The following is an 8,111-nucleotide window of genomic DNA, read 5'->3' as shown; positions in this document are numbered from 1 at the left end:
TAGTAATGAGCAACTGCATTGTTGAAATAAATGGATTGTTTGTGCTGTTTCCTCTCTGAAATGAGTTACATGTTTTCTGAGCAAAATTTGGTTTTTGTTTGTTTGGCCTGACACTCACAGTTAAAGCCTGGAGTGAAAATTTTGTATTCATGGTGTTTTTAAAAATATCCTCATTTTGCCTAGGAAGGTGCAAATCGTAGAATCATAGAATAGTTTGGGTTGGAAGGGACCTTTAAAGGTCATCTAGTCTACCCCCCTGCAACAAGCAGGGCCATCTTCAACTCGATCAGGCTACTCAGAGCCCCATGCAACCTGACCTTGAATGTTTCCAGGGATGCAGCATCTACACCTCTCTGGGCAACCTGTTCCAGTGTTTCACCACCCTCATTGTACAAAATTCCTTCCTTATACCTAGTCTGAATCTACCCTCTTTCGGTTTAAAATCATTACCCCTTATCCTATCACAACGGGTCCTACTAAAAAGTCTGGCCCCATCTTTCTTATAAGTAAGAAAGTAACTTATAAGTAACTTCTTCCCCCCTTTAAGTACTGGAAGGCTGCTCTAAGGTCTTCCCAGAGCCTTCTCTTCTCCAGGCTGAACAACCCCAACTTTCTCAGCCTGTCTTCACAGGAGAGGCGTTCCAGCCCTCGGATCAGCTTCATGGCCACCTCTGGACTCTCTCCTGTGGGTCCATGTCCTTGTGTTGGGGGCCCCAGAGATGAAGGCAGTACTGCAGGGGGGGGTCTCACCCAGAGCAGAGTAAATGGGGAGAATCCTCTCCCTTGACCTGCTGGTCACGCTGCTTTGGATGCAGCCCTGGATATGGTTGGCTTTCTGGGCTGTGAGTGCATAATGAAAAGTTTTATTTAGTAGGCAATTGACTCCAACTGACACGTCTCCATTTTGGCTGATAAAAGACTTACTCTCTGTCTATACTTTCCTGTTGATGCAGTTCTAAATCCCTACATGTTTTTTTTTCTCACTGCATCACCTATGTTGCTGACAGTAAGACACTCAGAAAGTTTTACAACTTGATAGATTGAATTGCTTCAGAGAGGGAGGAGAATATGCCTTTCTATAATTTTCTTGTAATTAGATACTGTCTTTTCAGGTACTTTGTTACTTTCAGAGCTTTATTTTGGTATTTCAAGTGAATGAATGAGATTTTCCTAACACAACTTTAAGTTATTTTTAAGTTCTTACTAATTTCATTCTGGCTTGTAAGTCATTGTTGCATACATTGAAAACCAAAAAATGCCATAGGTTAGTTGTAACTAACAGTAAACAGTTGCTCTTAGTAAACTCAGTTAGGAGTCATTATCTTCATGGATGTATCATATGAACATGTCATCAGTCAGAAAGTCTAGTTGCTTTGCTACTTAGTTTCCTGAATTCTTGTATTTTAATAAGAGGCTAATTAATAACTGTACTTCCAGATTCCTCTTTACCTTTATTAAAGAACTGTACTACTGACTCTTCTGATGGAAAAATTGTTCCATATTACTATTTCTGAGCTATTGGAGATCTGTTGTCTTTCAGGCAGTAACTCTCCTCACACAGCAGAAAACTATTTAATTTAATTGCAGTATCGGGTTGATGTAACTAAGGGGTTTTTTAGCAGTTCATTGTCCACTTTGAAAACTGCTTTTATCCAAAACATAGTTCTTTTCAGTTGTTTGTGAAAGCTGTATTATTTTGGGTCATGGGATTATGGCAGGTCTTTCTCCCAGTCTATTGAAATGTGTATACTTCTCTGTCTCCTCTAACATGTTTATTTAGTCTGCCTATCCTATAAATATATGCGTAAGGTGACAGATTTCAATAAATGGCAGTAGATCATGATACTGTGTCCTGTCAGTTCTCATTTTTAAAAAGTTTTACCTCAGCATTTTTAATCAAAACTAGAAAATAACAGTGAATGGTCTTTAGGTAGTCTGCTGTTATTGCTAGAGACCTTCAGCTCTGTGTTAGACTAAAAAGAGGGGGGCCAAATTTCAAAAGCATAATAGTAGTTAAGCAAAAGCCTTTTTTTTAGGGTAGCTTATGTAATTTTTCCTTTGGGCTTCTAGATTTGTATACAAGGGTTTTGGTGCCACCATAGCTGTTTCGTGGAACTAGATTAGTGGGGTGTTTTTTAACTGATAATAGATGCTTATAGCAGTTGCCTCTAATTTTGTTCAGGAAGGTAGCAGTCTCCTATCTATAAATCAGTTGAGTTGCCTAGCCACACTGCTTCACAGCTGCCTCACAATTGCAAGTCTAATACAGAAAGCACTTTAGGGCAGCAAATGGACTTTACTGTTTGTCCTGTACAACTCTCAGAATATTGTCATTTCTGTACCTGTGGAAGAAAGTCCTCACTTGCAGACCCTCTATGAAAGGCCTGTTCCTGATTGATTACATTTACCTCTACTGAATAACTCTCCGTATTTGCAATATCTTTAGTAGTAGTGGTTTGATGACATTTTGTTGAGAGAGATCAGTAAAGTATTGGCAAATACACTATTTCAGCAGAGAGAATAGCTAAATATATGTGAGAGGGTTGACTTCAGCACTGACTTGAGTCATTACCAGATATCCTTATATGACTGTGTTTGTTACTGTAACCATAGCTACTTTTGTTAATCTTATTTACCTTTATAAGTTGAAGAGAAAAAAAGGAGTTCAGTGTTAGTTAATGGTTTCAGTCATTGCTATGTCAGAAAGAGGTTTTTAGGTTGCTGGCTGAGGATGTGTTATTGAGAAAGTAATAAAGTATTACCATGTACAAGGTTTGCATTTGGATTAATAAGTAACCTTGTGGGTTAGGATTGATACCTTTGGCCATTGAACTGGCACAATCTCTTAACAGGGCTGTAAATGTAGTTCAGATTTGTTGACACAGGTTCTGTTATTCAAAGACTTTGTCAAGCAATCTCTCATTCATGTTTTTCCTCCCCCAGCTTTTTCTTCACAATTACCACTCCTTGTAATTTTAATTGTCTGGACTAGAAAGAATATATTTTTGTTCATGTGATATCCGTGGCAAGAAGTTACAAGAGGAATTCATGCCTTCTTTCTCTTTTGGGCCATCACAAAGTTTAAAAGTACCTCTCAAGAGCTATTCTGTGAACAAATTAAAAAGTCTTTTTTTCAATCACTCTTTTTTGCTCCATTTACTCATTCCTAGAAAGAGCAGAGAGATTAGGAATATAGTTATTTAGCACCTCATGGTTCTGTGGAAGCTGAAGCAGACAGAGCTTCTAGAGCCACTCATCACCTGAACAAGTATACTCATACTTTTTATTACCAGGGGAATACCTGGTACCATAAGAAATTACAACTTCTTATGCTTTCTAACAACAAGGAAAAGGTGATTTTCTTCTGACTTCCTTCCCTCTATGCAAGGAAAGTTGGAAAAAACCCAACTACTTTATCACAACCTCTGAATCCTGAGGCATCTGTGCTTAAGAGTGAAATAGAATATTTTTGTAGATTAGGTAACACATGAAGCTTAACCTGTTCAACTGTTATTTGAATATTACCTACAGAATTGGGTCCAGCTTGCTCAGAGTGAACTGATATCAAAGAAATAAAATCAAAGGGAAAGAAGGTCCCTAGTTAATATCCCTTTCCAAATTTTGAGTCAGGAGAGGTCTAAGTCCCATATACTATCCCCAGAGCTCAGCTATCTTTGTATCATCGTATCTAAGAAATTCCTTCTCTTTCATTGATGTTGACAAAATAACTGTCAATAACTGGATGAACTATATACAATCAGTTTGCATAACTGAAAGAGGTCGAAGTCAACCCTGAATCCCTACTGCTGTCTGAAACTGTTTTACTTAACTTGTAACAACAACAAACAGTGTCTTTGGAATGACTACGGCGGACTTTGTGCCTAACAAATTTCACTGTACCTGCCAGTTGTTTTAATGAATTTCCTTATCTTGCCTGCATGGAAAAATGATCATAAAAACAAGAGAAGGTAAATATAAAAAATGAAAAATACATGCAAAAATGTGGTTAATATAACTATCTTCAACTTTAATAGACTTTAGTCACAAGACTCTCCTTGCTGATCGTTTCTTTTTGCTCCTCACTTCAGAAGAGCTTCGTAGTGGTCAGCTGAAACTGAAATCACGCGGGCACACAAGCACAGCTTTCTGCAGCTGTAAATTAGCTCTGCTGTGATGCTGGGCTCCAGTGCATATTTTTTAAAAATAGAATGTAACTGCAAGAAATTAATTTAGCCATTGTTTATTTTTTAACAAACCATTGTTAGACTACAAAGACATTGGCTGTGTTTGCGTCTCAGACAGGCACAAGTCTTTTTCAACACTGATCAAGGATAATACTCTCCGGTACTGTTATCATCCCTTCTATTGTTAATAATAATTGCTAGTGCCGACAGGATTCTGTAATTCGGAATTTTTGGAATTTTACACTTCCTACCAGGTTCTTCCCACTCTGCATGGCCTAGTTACTGCTGGGCAGGAATTGAACATATAATGTATTTCTGTGGGACTGGAGAAAGGAGTATGATGTTTTGAGATGTGAGGCTGGAGGGAGAGGCAGGGTTCTGTTAGAGTACCTAAGAATACATGCGATAGTTAAAGCGTCTAAGCCAGATGTTTTCATATCACTGGATGCCACTTCATCAGAGAAAGAAGAAATGTGTATCCAGAGGTTATTCCTTATAGCTCGAGAAGGTATGGCACTGTCAGAGAGAAACAGGGGAAAGCTGGAACTTCCATTGCAGTGGATCACTGGGGCAAGATGATATTCCTCTGAGAAACTACAGCATAAAATAACTGACCGACCCACAAAAATAAATAATAAAACTTTAAAAATGGTGTTATACTCAGAAAAGAAGCTAGCCAGGTGTCTAAAATGCTTACTTGGGGATCATCCTGAAAATACTTATAGCAATGACACTTACCTGAGGAGACAGGGAAATAGCTGACAGTATCACTAAAGTTGTAAACCACAGCAAGAAGTGAGACATGGGAACTTGCCTGTCAGCTTCTCAGATAAAATGGGCTGGATAGTCACATTCATAAGCTGCTTGGAATGGAGGAAGAAGGACACTACCTTTTACATACCTAAATCAAAGAAAATACTGTCTTTTAATTGTCATTGCTAAACACATCCCACACCAACATAAAGTATAATTCAAAGCATCATTGAACTAAACTTTGATTTTATTTCACGTGTGTCTTAGGTCCACAGTGGTATCAGCTCACCTTCTGTCTTAAATCATTTTAAGGTCTGTTTTCACTGTTGATCTCTACAAACAAAGTACTTCCTCTTTTGAAAATCATTTTCCTTTCAGAATCTCCTTTTCTCAATCTTTATTATTTTCTCTTCACATTTATTCCTCGTTATTCCTTCTTTCTAGACATAAAACGTGCTTTGAGAGAGTAGGTGGAAGACAAAATGTATTTGGAGGAGTGCTAAAAGCAGATAACTTCATAGTCTTCTGTTTGGAACCCAGAAGAAGGGCTTTTGTAAAGTTGCGTTGTACCTCTCCATAGTCTGCTAGTTTTCTCTGAGAGGTAGCAATAAAATGGAAAAGACTCTATAATTTACATAATCTTTTTAAAAACAAGAAAAACATACTAGGTAAATATAATGCATGTCAGTTGCTGAAAAAGTAACATTTTGTTACAAAACTTCTGAAAAGATACTCTGATAGAAATCTGTAGACCTAAGATACAATGCCTGGCTGTGCTGGTTCTCCAGCTGCTTATATTATGACATAGCTCTAGGGGCTTTTGGAAGAGCATTCCTGGTTTCCAAAACTGGTCTGAAAGGACAAGCAGATCCACAAATACAAAGTGGTTTAGGGGATTCAAGGTGGAAGAGGATTATAGGAGTGCCAGCAGGGTATAATAAAACTAGGTGACTGAGCCACAGTGGAAACTAATGTTGTCAAATTACTTGGTGAACCATTACTTGGATGAGACAGCTATATAATATTGTTGCACAATTATAGATATAGTGTGATGTTACTGAGATTTTTAGAAAGCTGTTGAAGATAAAAGACTTGCTGAGAAGCTTAACTCATCAGCCAATATTTATCAGTCATCCTTTTATATTTGCATAGTAAGATTTCTGGTATAGACAGATGAAATAGAATTTGTACTGCAATTGAGAGCAGTTAGTTGTATCTAGGGCTGGCTGCCTTGAGCTGTGATGCTGAAACCAAAACCCAGGAAAAATCACTTATTTTTCACTTTCAGCAGGGACTGTGAAGTCAGCATTTCTTTGAGCTTCCATGAAGGGTCTGGTGAACCTAGCTTACTTTGTTTCTTGAGAAAACTCTTCCAGTATGCTACATAGTGCTTCCCAGTTATATTTGTGAGCTTCCAGGTGAGCTATACTAGCATTCACAGGGAGGAACAGACACTCCTGCTCTGACATGGTATAGTTGACCCTGGGTGGCAGCCAGAATGGGGCTAATAAGCCTTTATCAGCAGTGAGTAATGTGAGTCTCCTAAGGTCCTCTAGCCATGAAATAAGATGGAGGTGAAGAGTTAGACAGGCCAGTTGCCTCCCTTATGCCACTGATGAGATCTGTGGGGAGTTGGCTTATCTTGTGCCTCTTCCAACTCAAAGTGTGAGCAGAGAAAAGGATTTACGTCCCTGGCCTAGCCCTTAATGAGGTCAGCTAAAGCAAGTGGGGCTGTGGAAGGAGGCACCGAGGACAAAGGAAGGAGCGAGAGTCACCAGATGGGATGGGCTGGAGAGAGGCAGAGGGAGGAGGAGAGCTCATGCTGGGTCCAAATGCAAGCCTGGGTACAGGGGAGACATAATTCCAGACAGAATTTCACCTGCCACATGCTAACACCACAGCAAATGAATACATGTCACCCTCCTTTACGACTTAAAGCTTTGTTTCCCACCCACTTATGCCAGGCATTGGCAGCTAAGGAAAAACCTCGCTGTCTTTATATTTCCCTCCCAAGAATTGTTCTCTCTCTCTTTCCATCTATGCAGTGGAAGCCAAATTGTTTTTCTTTTTGAGGTGGCGTGGCATGCTTGTAAGTGTTTTGCATATTTTGTAATTTGGTTTGGTTGTTGCATGCACTTTTTGTATTTGTGGTTTTTATTGCATGAGAAGATCAAGCTTCTGGTGTTTAAGAAAGTTAAGAAGACAATCTGTGACAACTTCAGTGGAAGTGCTGCTAGAAAGAATCAAACTGCCTGTCAAAACATTATCTTGCAAATCCGTATGTGGAAACACACATCTTGTTCTCTGTGGACAAGGTAGAACTAGTAACATAAGGTCAGGTAATATGCAGTTTGACCTGAATTCATTTCTTGTTGGAAGATGACGGCATACTTTAAGTAATCAAAAACCTGTAGAAGTGCATTTGTCCTTATCTACTGAAAAGAGATTATTAGTGCAACTAATTTAGCAAGATTAGCAAATAGTTTAAAGACGGAATGACCAGGTAGACTACTTGATCTGTTCTTCTGGGACATTCAGTTCTGACTTACAGATAAGCAGTGCAGGAAGTACTCAGGAAACACAAAATGGAAGCCAGCACGGTTCAGGGGTTATGCCAGCGCTTTCACTGAACCAAGAAGCAGCAATATTGAAATAATTTCCATACTTGTTTTGGGAGACATCTTCCTGAGTGTCAACAATTTGGTAATAAAACAGCAATAGCACACATACCTCTGCCTATTTACTACAGTGATTTTATCTTCAGAGAGAGAGTATCCACTTTTATTTTATCTTTCAGGAATTTATTTAAAATGAATTTTTTTTTCTGGGCCGCAACTGAGTCACATTAAGAAACTGCAGGTACTACTCTGTACAATGTCGTTTATGAAATATCATTCCTGTATAATACTGTGTTTTTCAGAAATGCCTTTTTCTGACTAGTTTCTGCAATTAGTAAGGAAATGATAGTGCCACAAAATCTTTGCTGAATTTCTAATGAGGTATGATAAATATCTCCCTTTAGCTTTAGTTCAAAATAAACGGCTCAAAATATAACAATAAATTATATAGAATATAAATGGATATAAAGATGCTAACATTAACAAATGTAATGTGTGCCATACTGGGACACAATCTGGTGTATTTTGTTTTTTATCTCTCGTAGCACTTCAGCAG

The 8,111-nt window shown here is 38.5% G+C and overlaps 1 long non-coding RNA gene across 1 annotated transcript in view; it reads left to right on the top strand.

Annotated features, from left to right (window-relative positions):
* LOC104162047 overlaps positions 1-8,111 on the top strand; it is a 43,300-nt gene that overhangs the window by 25,705 nt on the left and 9,484 nt on the right. The window lies entirely within an intron of this gene.

Source organism: Cariama cristata, unplaced genomic scaffold (genome assembly GCF_000690535.1).
Source record: "Cariama cristata isolate BGI_N322 unplaced genomic scaffold, ASM69053v1 scaffold4725, whole genome shotgun sequence".
Classification (NCBI taxonomy): Eukaryota; Metazoa; Chordata; class Aves; order Cariamiformes; family Cariamidae; genus Cariama; species Cariama cristata.
This window is presented reverse-complemented; position numbering and strand designations above follow the sequence as displayed.